The sequence below is a fragment of the Vanacampus margaritifer genome, chromosome 1 (genome assembly GCF_051991255.1).
Source record: "Vanacampus margaritifer isolate UIUO_Vmar chromosome 1, RoL_Vmar_1.0, whole genome shotgun sequence".
NCBI classification, from domain to species: domain Eukaryota; kingdom Metazoa; phylum Chordata; class Actinopteri; order Syngnathiformes; family Syngnathidae; genus Vanacampus; species Vanacampus margaritifer.
The window spans coordinates 1,257,493-1,270,705 of record NC_135432.1 but is presented as its reverse complement, the minus strand read 5'-3'; the positions used below and the strand labels follow the sequence as shown (position 1 = coordinate 1,270,705).

General features: G+C 44.7%; 1 long non-coding RNA gene across 1 annotated transcript in view; it reads right to left on the bottom strand.

Moving 5' to 3' along the window:
• Positions 1-3,763: 3,763 nt before the first annotated feature.
• LOC144034696 (uncharacterized) overlaps positions 3,764-13,213 on the bottom strand; it is a 64,132-nt gene continuing 54,682 nt past the window's right edge. Inside the window, exons 5-6 of the long non-coding RNA XR_013288269.1 lie at positions 4,676-4,775; positions 3,764-4,117 (exon numbers count right to left, since the gene is read on the bottom strand). This is a non-coding gene — a long non-coding RNA (uncharacterized LOC144034696). The remainder of the gene's footprint in view (positions 4,118-4,675; positions 4,776-13,213) is intronic.

Genomic DNA, 13,213 nt, shown 5'->3' with positions numbered 1-13,213 from the left:
GGGTTAGTTTTGGGCTTTCGGTCAGGTTGAACATGTGACGTCTTTACACGGGACGCTCGTGGTTGAGGTTGGGAAGCGGCGGTTGTCAGATGGTTGAACACTAAAACAATGACTGGCTCAGTCGGATGGACGCTCGTCTTCCGACCAGACGACCCGGTTTCAAATCCAAGGTACGCCCGTTGTGGTTTAGTTGACTATATTTTTGCTATTTACAGCCGATTGGGGTCGCTAAACTACAATACCGAACACTTAGTCGTCATTTGGCAGCGTTCAAAATGAGCAATGTGGTCGTATTCATTGGAAGACTGTCTCGTAAAAGTCTTAAAATATCTGACATTGGTTGTACTTCAGTTATCAAAAGTTGTTTTCTGCACTTTCCAACTCCACTTTCACCCTCCCCGCGAAACCTGCGGTCGAAAGGCAAGAATTCATTGAATTCTGAGGAAGGCTGTACATCACGGAGCACGCAATTTTCCCGAGACTTATAATAAAGCGTACGCCTAAAAATTCCGCGCAGGAAAACAGACCTGCGTGCCAACAGAAGATTATTAGCTGGCCCTAAAACTGTCCAAGTGGTGAGCAACGGCAAGACAAGCATTGCGGAACGTCATCGGCCAAAAGCTCATGAAGCTATCCAGAGGTTGACGTTTTTGCCGTTTTGACTGCCGTCAATTTGCATTTGACAAACGCAAGTTTCTGAAAGCACCGACTTTTCTACCGCCGCATCTCGGCAAGAACAAACGCTGATTGCTGATTTCCGTTCAATGCAACTCATTTCTCTGCTGAGCAGACGTCTCCTTGAGCCGGCCCTCCCGGAGATGCGACCTCCCTGAACCGTGCGACCTCCCTGAACCGTGCGACCTCCCTGAACCGTGCCACCATTTATGAAGATTAGATGAAGTTGCCTCTCGTGCGCTACCTTGTGATTAGGCGGGTCACAACAAATCAAGCAAGCAGCGCAAGTTGGACATCTTCAATCTGCGGCAAATTAAAGGTAAAAGCGTTGCTGCTTTTCTTCCGTTGAAAGGCATCATTTGCTTTTTAAAGAAAAACACGCGTCCGGCGTACTTTCGCTGCCTCTAATGGACTTTTGATTTTTTCCAGAGCATGCGGCATAATTAGCTCATCCTTCCTTTCCACTAATGACACATTTACTCTGTTCTTCCACCAAATTATGGAGCCAAGTGGTACTAAAAGTGCTTGCCATGCATGTTGGTGTGCATCCGACCGCGCTCACACTCATTGTTTTGATTTGGTTTTGGTTTTGTTGGCGCTGACATTGGTGAAGTTCAATGAGGAAAGGAAACGTTTTACATCTGCAGTGCGAGGGCAGCATGAAACCGGAGACGGACAAGCGGATCGCTGCAGTCTCTTGCTGTGATGCGGACACCCGCATCGGTGCGTTGCGGTAAAGAAGGAGCTGAGCCGAAAGGCCAACGTCTCCATTTGCCGTCCGATCTACGTTCCTCGCCTCACCTTTTGGTCACAAGCTGTGAGGCGTGACCAAAAGGAGCGGCTGAAATAAGTTCCTTCCACATGGCTTTCTCTTCACTAATAGTCGACTTGCCGCTCCTCAACGTAGAGACGAGCCAAATGAGGTGGCTCGGGCATCTGCCTCCTGGACACCTCCCTGGTGAGGTGTTCCAGGAATGCCCAGGCAGAGGACCGGGGATGACCCAGGACATGCCAACTGGGGTGCAACGGTTTGACATTTTGGTGTACGATTAGAGTCTGAGAAAAAAAATGCGGTTTTACGGTTTTTACGGTTGTTCTTGTAGACATGAAAGAAAAATCACATCAGCATTCTTTGAAAATGTTTATTTTTAACCAAAATAAATAACTGACAATAAATGTTTAAAAAGTTGCTGCCTTTCAAAACAAATAGTGCAGATGAGACATAGATGGCTCGTAGGCTCTTAAAATAGCGTCGGGGAACTGACGGTACATGCGTACTTTTACCGTAAAAAAATTTTTTGGGGGGATTTGTTGATGTTTTAAAACATCCCACCCCAACACACACACACACACACACACACACACACACACACACACAAACACACACACACTGGTTACTGTATTATACTGTATTATACTGTATTCTTATTTTTATGCATTTTAGAACTTAATAATAAAAAAATAAAAAGTGCAAGACATCAGTAGTTTTTATTGCTAATATTTGGAATGCTCTTTCTCTATTAGTAGCATTTTTTGCTGTCAATCGGTGGTACGAGGACTACTAAAATGTTGATAAATTGTCTGGGTTTAATGTCACTGTAATTCTTTTTTAAATGGAACTCAGCCAGAGGATTTAAGACAAAAGCATTCACTTTCTAATGAAGTCAAATAGCCTCATCTTAAATGACACGGATTTAGACAGAATGAAATCAGGTTGAAAAGAATTGAGCATTTTGAAGAATGATTCCCTCTCAGCCCTTCAATTGACTCAACAATAAGGAATTGAATGAAATAAACAGCCGTGGCGTGCACCAAATGCTCCGTGATGGGCTCCTCGCATTCACTTTGCATAAAGCTGACCTTGGCTGGCCCAAATGCAACAAGAAGTTACATTAAAAAAGAAAAAAAAAACTTTTCTCTGCCTTTTCACTCCCAAAGCTTCAACATTTTTCTCGCCTCCTCAAACGGTGCAAATATTGTAATTGCAGGCACACAAACGCTTCTGCTACAAGGTGAAATCTTTTTATTTAGGTAGTAAAACACACACACACAGTAAACAGCTATTCTAAGTCTTTCATTAATACGCGCAAGAATTTAATTAGCGACTATTGATAAACAGCGTCGGTCTTAAGGACATGTTTGTTTGCGTTGCGTCTGACACGCGCGTATCTTAAGGACGCACTCGTCATGCAGCAACCGCGCGGCAATCTTCATTTGCAGTATAAAGCGGCGTCGCACGGACGAGCGAGCGCACGCACTCATCCGACATGCAAACACGCCGGATGAGACGCAAGTTTCCAATCATCATCATTAAGCCCAAACGTGATTTGAGTCATTGATGAATTTCTCGAGGCCACAAAAGAAGTTTGAATGAAGAAGCCCTTGCAGCAACTTTTTCATGGCCGATCTTCAAAATGATCATCAAATCAAATCGGACCCATGTTCGAACCTTGTTTGAAGGCAAAAAAGATCAAATGGAGTAAGGATCGACGTGCCCGCCACTTTTGCAACACTTGTGTTTCAACTTTCCAGGGGGCGCTACTGAGTCATCATGAGGCTCGTTCTGACCCCAGAAATGACATAATGTCCATTTTCACAATTGGAAAAAAAATTGTGATGCATGTTGAGGCCCACATAAAGAATAAAAATGGCAGACAAAGCAATACCAAGAAGGCTAATAATTCAAATCCAAAAAGAGCATTTTGGACCCGAAGAATCCGTTTGGAAGCATCTGAGGCTGAAATTCGGATGTACTCGCGCACATGACAAAAACAAATGTGACTTCTAATCTGAACGCAACGCACTCATGATGTGACACGTATTTGCGAATAACACCAAAAATTTAAAAACTTCATTTTTTTTCCAGAGTGGCGAGGTCGGAAGAGGTCAAAATATTTTGGGGAAATAAGGCAACTTACTTCTGTCTCCTCATTTCACGGAGACATCTACGGAATATGATGTCAACTTTATGTTTCAAGTGTGATGAATTAAAGACAAATAAATATAATTAACACTGTCAGTCAAAACAGCTTTGGAGAGCCACAGACGAACGTCCGTGTTCCAAGCGCTCCCCTCCGCCCGTGCACGGCGCATATCGGCCTTTTGATGACGTATAGATTAGCGGGGAGTGTTCACATTGCACACGCATCGCATACATATGCAATTGACGGATATCCACATACCAGAGAGACCCAGGTCAGATTTGAGAAAAATCCGAATTGTACTGTTCGCATTGCATGAAAAACAAATTTGATACATATGGGAAAAAAAAAAATTGGAATTGAGTGTGAACATACGAAATGCTGACTATGTGAATAATAAGCAATACGTGACCAAAGGAGATGATTTGCGATGTCCACATTGTGTCACTTGTCACAGCTCAGCTTCCAGTACGTCTCCGGCCCGTCAATGTCAAGATGCCGTTTCCCGTTCCCGCGAGCATCTTGAGGGAGCAAACGCATGCATGACCGCATGCATTAACGGCCCGTGAGCCAAACGTGGCCCCTCGGAGAGTCCAATCTGGCCCACGGGAGCATTTTGCCAAGGGCAGTATGAAGAACAAGAAAAGGAACTTCAATTTCATACTCTTATCGTCAGTACAATTCTTTCCATAACGCGTTAGACCAGCAGTGTCCAAACTACGGCCCGGGGGGCATTTGCGGCCCACCATTACCTGCTATATCACATTTGACACGGCTCGCTAGTTATAATCCCAAAACTTTTTTTTTTTTTAAAGGCTGGTGAGTTTGGACTAAAAGTTTCGCCAACTTGAGCAAAATGGCCAAAATCATCAACACGATGAAATAACCGACAACAACGATGCCCCGAAACGAAAAGAAGGTTGTCACGCGCCTCGTGTGCATTGTTCACAGAACGGCTTTTTTTTCCATCTCCCGCAGGTACCAAATCTTGTAATAGGTCACCGATAGACTGATGTCAGGAGGAGAACGAGGAGGAGGAGGAGGAGGAGGAGGACACCAAGAGGAAGGAGCGCACGCACCTGTTATTAGCTTTCCTCCAAGCTGTCCTTGCTGATGGTAAGCTCGGCCCCAAAATCCAAGGAGGGACGCCGGCCGGCCAGGATGTGACAGAAGGAGATCCTAGGAGAGAAAGACGGAGATTGTCAGACATTAATAATGGATGCAAGTCCTCAGAGAGCGTGTTCAGACATCAATAATGGATACGAATCAGCTGGAGGAGGCCAAGCAAACACTTTGGAACGACTTGCCCACACTTGTTCACACTTTCAAATGCTCCCTTTTTCTTCTCTTTTTTTTTGGACCTTCAGGGTCACAACAAGTGAGCTGAAATTGATCCCAACTGACTTGCACCCTGGCACATCCGGGGCCAATGGCCGACGCTTTCGTCGTGATGGAATGGAAGATCTTTATTGTCACTGCACATGCGCAACTTTGCAAGTGCAGAGTAACAACATTTGAACACGCGAAAATCAATGAGCCGCCGACCGAGGGAAGCCGGACGGAAACGCCTGTCGGATGCCCAAAAGTGCCCGTCGGATGCCAAAAAGCGCCTGTCGGATGCCAAAAAGCGCCTGACGTCTTAGATGAGAAGAGAAAGCAGTAGAAATCGCGTTTGATTACATTTCCAAAGTTTCTTTTGGAAAGTTATTCATTCAAACACTTGTTGAGCACTTCATTGATTCATCGACGATCAAATTAATTGACAACTATTTTGATAATCCAGTCATCCTTTGGCGCCCTTTTTTAAGTTAAAATTGTGCAAATCCTTGGATTTCAGCATATCAACAGTGAACAATTGTTGATTGATTTCTGTAGTACTTGATGAAAACTATTTTCTGTGTTTAATCAAAATAAGACATTTGCAAACATCTGTTTGGAAAACAATGAGCCAACTGGTAACATAGTACAACATTAATCATAAACATGAATTCACTTTTGTAATCACTATATGAATACGAAGTCGAAAATAAACACCAATCACGGGTTAATAAACAGTAATTTTGTAATACACTTGAATGCAAAATTAAAATGGATCCGATGAGTTGATTAATCAATTGAATAATCAGGAGATTCATCGATTTATAAAATATTCAATAGTGACAACACTACTGTAGATGTTCCACGATTATTATGATAGAACTATTTGACATTGTTTATGGCATTATAAAAAAAAAAAAAAAGGCATCTAGTGTATATTGCAATTGCTCATCATTCTTGATGAGTAAAAAGCGGATGTTTTTAGGTAGCGGTCCGCCAAAGCCTTCCGAAAGCTTACTCAGTTACTTTCCCGACTGATTGGAAATGAGACCGACCGAAAGCAGACATTTCTACGTGAGCGCGAAAGTGCGATGCCGGCCAAAAAGGAAAATGAGGCTTCTGTTTTTGTGCTCGCTGCTCCCGCCCGCCCCGGCAAGAAGTTTGCCGCGTCCTCTCCGGCTCGACACGCTGGCAAATGAGCCGCACACTTCAACTAAATGGTGGCAAAACACTGTCATTGAGCAGCGCCCTCCTCCTCTGTCTGCCCACAGTGTGTGCGTGCGTGTGTGTGGGGGTGTGTGTGCGCGCGTGTGTGTGTGCGCGTGTGTGTGTAAATGCTGCTAAGACACAAAAGCCTTTACGCTCATCAACACACACTGGCTGCTTATAATTGCAGTGAGAGAAGCAGCACTAAGGAATAATTACACAGGCTGCTTGTTGCTGTTGTTGTTTCCAACAAATAAAATGGTGGACAAACAAGATGTCAGGTGAGCAGCCGCTCGCGCCGTCCTGGCGAAGATGGGGCAGCAGGCCGCAAACTTGATCCTCGTGCGTGGATATCCCAAGGCTGCTCAATTTACGTTTCATTGTGTATTTGCCTAATCACTCCCTGGACGATTTCAGTGAAATGAAAAATCACGTTTGAACTTTTTTGAACGACTGTGCTCACAATACAACAACTGGTGAAATGTATTATTAATTGAAGGGTTACGCTTAGCACAGGGATGTGATTTGACCAAAGTGAAATTATCTGAAAATTTAGCCCGGGGTCTGGGGGCCGCTGGCACCCAGCTAGGTCCAGGGCAGTGCCCTGGTGGGGGGACAAGGGGGGCAGAGCCCCCCGGAGCTCATGGGTTTTCCGTGTTTTGAAGTACTTTCAATGCACTCACATGACAAAGAAATAGACAAAACAACAGCATAAATTTTCAATGTATATTGAACTATCCCATATAAAATGGCAGTTTTAGTCAACTCAAAATCAGTCACATTCAAAAACATTGGACTGCCTTTAAGTTAACACATAAATAATGTTGAAGAGTTCAAATTTCATGAGCAAATAAATGTATCATGACCAAATGAAAAGTAACTCATATTAGAGCATACCACAAATGTCTTTGTTATAGCAGAAGATGTTATCTGTCGGAGTCATGTGCATACACAATGAACTACAAAAAAATATATATATATATATATATATATCGGATTTTTTTTTTTTGGGGGGGAGATAAAAAAAAGCGGAATTTTAGCGGAGAAATCACATCCCTGTTAGCAGTGTTGCGGTCCAAATCTGTGCCTTATTGAGGACATTTGAGCGATTATGCAGAAGAGACAATTTCCAGAAATGTCAATCTCCACTCACATAAATCTGATGTCATCCCAATACTGACCGATTATGACAAATATAGATACTAAGCAGACTTTTCCTCGATTCTCTCCTTTGTGTCGCACACCCGCACACGTGGCCGGGTGCGAGCTCACAGTCAAGCGTAATCGGGCAGTTGGCAACGATGCCCTCAGAAGTCCTATTTCACATGCTAGCTAGCTACGATGCATCGTGGCGTAAATGCATGGAAAAGCCGCTGCCGCTTAGATGTGAAAATGAATAGAAAGCATCAGCGCTGTAGAACCACCATATTGGATGTTTTGAAAGCTAACCTACGCTTACAGCAACATGCTAATTGTTGGGTGTCGCTAAGCTGTGAGCGGCCGCGCCATGTGAACATAAGCAACTCGATAGAAGTCACAACCCGACGGTGGGCTGACATTTTTCAGATGAAAGTCGTGACTTGAATGTGTTTGGATGAGCGGCCAACGCGATATTAGCGGCCATTTCCACCGCACCGGAGACGCAGCGACCATAAATCCTACCTTTCTATCAAAACTGCATTTTTTTTTCCCCCCCGCCCACTTTGAGGTTTCCGCATGTCAACCACAATTGAAGCTGTCCCAAAGTGTGTTTGTCGATTGAACCATGTTGAAATTTCACACCTGGACGTCCTTTTCTTCCAAAATGATGTGCACGCGTGTCCTATTTGGTTATTTGTCCGACTCATGAATATTAATGAGGAAAACGTGACGTCATTTGAGATCAACCCTATTGAGTGTGAGCTTTTACCGATTGTGGAGCAAAAACATGTTTCGATGGCTTCTGTGCTGTCGGCCAGCAGGTGGCAGAGTCGGCACGTCACCTCTTGACCTGGAGCAAAAGCAGTTGGACGGCTTGTTCAGGTGACAAAAGGACAAAACGTTTGAGAACGAACGAACGCATCATGTCGCAAGATTGCACCTGTTGCACGTTCACTCTCATTTTTTTTAATTCTCTTCCAGGTGCTCTGCATTTTTTTTTTCCTACCACCGAGCGTCAATATTGAAGATGGTTACTTGGCATTTTTACGACCTTCCAGACATGTTTGCAATACTTCAGCCTTTATGCATGCACTTGATCTTTCTAACATCTTTTTGTGGGTGACACGGAAGCACGGAGGATATTTTTACTCAGTAAGCTTTTCATGCACTTGCTACGTTTCAATCGAGGGAGATGAAAAACCAAAGCGTTCTCGAGGCACTTTACACATCGATGACGTCAGTCGGGCTCGCCCAATACTGGCCGTCGAGGGCCGATTCCTGCGGGTTTGAGATGTTTCCGTACTCCAACACCCCTGATTCCTGTCGTCAGCTCATCGGCAAGCTCTGCAGCAGCCTGATAACGATCCTGATCTAAAACCTGCGGGACTGCGGCCCTCGGGGGCCAGGATTGGGCAAGCCTGGAGTAGGTCAAGACTCCGCATTGGATGAAGAAAAGCATGCGAGCCCCACCCGAGCAAAAGCGCTCAGCAACAGACGCCATGAAAAACTCCTCTGTTGATGAATCAACAGATTGCCGTGTTTCCGGTTGCTCCTGTAGCAGGACACTTGCTTCAACTGTATTGCTTGGTAGAAATGAGGCATGATACAATATTCTGTGCTATTACCTCGGCAAAGCAAGAGATTCTAACGACGTGAGATTTGTAGCAGTTGAATAAAAGGCGAATCGGAATTGTGGAATTCAAAGAGGTGCGAGAATGCGGCTTTAGAATTGGATGGCTGCATTTCGAGTCCTTGGGAAAGCCACCATCAGTCTGACGTCTCGAACATGACATGAACATTTAGCAGAAATAAAATGACGAATAATTGCTATATTTGTGGAGACTGGGGTCAAGTTGCATTTTGCAATTTGAAAAATGTGCAGAATTTCACAAGTGACTCCATGTTAAAGATAAGGTAGCTCTTAATATGAAAAGAGAAATGCGCTGAGCTGTCACCAACGTCTTACAAATGCAATGATGCCATCTGGTGGCAGAAAAAGGACCTCAACACAAATCAATATCACACTCATTTTTTTACAGTTAAGTACATCTTTGAAATTTTAACTCAATTATTATGAAATGACTATCAATGAATAAAATATATATTTCTATTAGTTTTATTTAATTTTCCCCACTTATATGTTATAAAATTCTATATATATAAAATGTGTGATGAATGATGAGTTAACTATTGAAGTCATGCAATTGCGATGACAATTTGTAATTGCCTGACACCCCTCATTTGATCTTTTTTCTTCTTTTTTTTTTTGAACTATGTATAACTGTTTGCTGAAGCAACGTCACCTGCCCTGGCTTATTTCATGCGTAATATCTATGGCAAACATTTCCGCCATGTTTCCCAGCATGGCGCGGGTCCCAAAGTAATCCCGAGAAAAATTCCAATTGGTCGCGCCTGCTCTCGACAAAACAGCACGGGTCAATGAACACGTGCATGAGGGGCAAAAAGAGCTTTCACCAAGTTGATGTCACTCTTTTTATCCATTGTTTACGTCTGTTATTTGTGTTTGAATGTTTTTTTTTTAATCTGGCAAGCGCTCGTCCCTGGTTGTGCTTTGCTGGCTTGGCTGCGAGCTGTCAACGAAAGCATGACAAGCAAACATGTTGCCCCAACCGGGACCGGGAGGGTCCGACAATGTCAAAACGTTTGGCCAAAGGCCGTGCCGATCTCTTTCATTTTTACGAGACCTTTCGAAGGCGCCGTCACCACGTTCAACCGCTCTTTCCTTCTTTCTTTCCTTCTTTCTTTCTTTCTTTCGCTTCCTGCCTCTTGACGCTTTTCGCCGCCTTTCTTGCTTTGTTGTCGTTTATGAGTGAGGAGCCGCGATAAAAGACAAATGTTTGCGCGATGGACGCCAGCTTTCGGATGGCATTGTTAGCATCGTCAGCGCTCTTCACCCCACTGCACATTCGGCCACGGCGCCCCCCCCGCCCCATCCCCCCGCTCCCGGGCCCTCGGCCAGGAAGCGGCTTCAGGGGTGCGCCGGTGCCATATTTGTGGGTCTGCGGGAGGATGAGGAGAGGGGACCCGGGCCAAGCCCCGCACCCAAGACCCTGAGCTGGACTTTGTGGAGCCTCCGCGGCTGGGCACGGCGTCAGGACGAGGGGGCGGCGGTCTCAGCGCAAGCAATGCGCGGGTTAGATTAAGACCTTTTCTCACATTTGTGTCTGCACGCATCCATTCAAGCCCCACCGCAGCAGCAATTCGCATGAATAAATACATGAGCACTAGAGAGGTCCATGCGGCTGATAAAAGAAAAAAAAAAACATGAATTACTGAGAAGGAAGCAAGAACAGTGCATTTAAAAAGGGAGCGGATGAATAGTTGAGATGCTTTTGTGGAACAATTATTGCGATGGCAGGAGAAAGTCCCTGACCGCACAGGAAGGAATAATTAGGGAAGTTTAAGTGCCAAGTTTGCCAATGAATGGCAGCAATGTTTTTAGACAAAACATGTTGTGACTTGAGTCACCGACTACGTTTACGTGCACTCAATAAAGCAATCAGAACCCAAAAAAAGCGTGTTTAGTTACGACTCAGGGTTTGAACGGAACTTTGGTTTGTATTCTGTGCATGCGGAACAAGGAATCAAACGACTTGGAAGTGCAGCGGCCATCTTACGTTGCCGCCGGCTCAACAAGCCGTGCGGCGTTGTCACGTTATTTGATGTCTCTAAATGCCACAGTGTGTGTGTGTGTGCGTGTGTGTGTGTACACACACATATATATATATATATATGCATGAAAATATAAGTCAGTTTTTGTTGGGTGTGCAAGCCAGCGGAAATACAGAAGCAGAGGTAAACAAAAAGGGTGAAACGCAGGACAAAACCACACTCTTTTGTAACCAGGCTACTTAATTAGGTGCGTTTTTAACGAAATATAAGATTGTTTTTCTTCATTGAGGTAAAATATGCGCTACTGCAGCTCAGTCGATCTGCTTTCACATGACAGTCTTTGGAAGTTGAATTATGCAAAGTCGACGACGCGCAAATGCGCCGGCGCCGGCGCCGTGCAACACGCCGGCCGCAACTCTCGTTCCTGCGTTTTTCTTTGTATCAGCTAATGTCCACGTTTTGGGCGGCCGAAGAGAAAAGAGGTGCCGAGACACCCGCTAATGTCTGCAATAAGACCTTTTTAACACCTCTTGGCGTGTTGTTGTGCGTATGCCGCGGCTCGCACGCGGGACCCTGGGACCCTCCTCCACACTGAGAGCTTTTAGCCGCTAACATCCTGAATAATGCCATCTTGATGGAGAGAGCATGGAGGGAAAAGAGAAAGACAAGGCTGAGAAAAAAAGGGGGAGGACGGACGAAGAACCTCGGCGTCCATCTGTGGCCGCCTGCAGGCCGCCATCAGCTGCAGGCCGTCATTATTACATCTCAGCCTTGCCATTGTCATTATTCTGCTATTATTTGCTCTTGGGAAAAAGGACTAATCGCAGCGCGCACCCACATGCTCAACTAGTGTCCCGGCACAACACGCCAATCTCTCAGAAGAGTGACAGACTTTGGGTCAGTGAGCAGCTCGTTTTGGCAATGAGGCCACACGACATCTTTGAGCATCCTCTGCACAACTTCCAATGGTACTTGGACTGGACTGCTATTTCTAGAACACCTTTTTTTAGCTATCTTTGTTCCCAAAGCGCTTTTTTTACAAAGCCTCACATTCACCCGTTCACACATTAGTGGTCGGCCGCTGCCACGTCGCACATCGGGGGTTGTGCATCTTGCTCAAGGACACTTCGGCGGGGTCACCGGGGGTGAATTTCCAAGCCACAACTTCACAGACTGGAGACGACCACTCGAACCCTGAGCCACGCCAGCCCTCGACAGGGTTCAGTCTGCGTTGTGCATCTGCTTTGAAAGGCAGGGGTTCAAGACAACTCTTGGTTTTAGTGGCAATATTCAGGAAGTTGGACGAGCCAAAGGTCCAACATTTGGACTTTCTATCGTAACGCGAGGTTACGGAGTTGCAACGCCAGACGTCAACATGTCGTTTTGGACAGCATCGTACCCTACAAGATTTCAGTGCAGCCAGCATTCGGGGATTACTCTTTCTTCAGCAACTTTTAGTCAAAAAAAAAAAAAAAGGGTTTAAAAGAAAGGCCAGTCTCAACAGGTGAACATAAAAAGCGAAAAATATACGATGGATGCAAAACTGCCAGATTCCAGTATCACTCTTAAGTGTTAACTTAATACACTTGTGTGACAATTGTACATTTAAAAACATGACAACTTTGACACAACTTATCGTAACGCTTTTTCATTTTTGTATGAAAGGTGGCATTTTCTTTTTCCACTGAACTGCTAATAATGCTATTCGCTTCGAAACGGTTTGACACGAATGGATAGATTTCCATCCATAAAATATCTTTTCCGCGACATCTGTTGGATCCTTTCCCAGCTGATTTGGGGCTGGAGGCAGGACTGTTCACCAGCCAATCACAGGGCAGCTGAATGTCTAAACAAGCATTCACAACTCAAGAGGAATTTAGAGGCTTCAGTGAACCACCATCCATGTTTTTTACAAAGTGGGATAAGCCCGAGTACGCGAGCATGTGGACAACATGCAAACTCTACAAAGAAGGCCTGGGCCCGGATTCGAACCCCAAACCTCAGAAATGTGCCAAAGAAAGACATCATGCCATTCATAATTTTCAATTAGATCATTTACTCCAAAATCTGAACAATTTTGAGAATTGCGGCATCCCATATTGCGCTCCAAAGATTTCCCTTCAAGTCACGTTTTTCTGTTCAAGCATTTAAAATTGCTCCACAGTATTAAAGCACACATAAAAAGTGTTAGATAATAATTTATGGATGAATTAATTTATTCATCTATTGTCACTTGTCATTGGATTTTTTTCTCTTGCAACCCCCCCCCCCCCCCATATATAGAGAGAGAGATACGTCTGTGTGTGTGTGTCTTTTTTTTT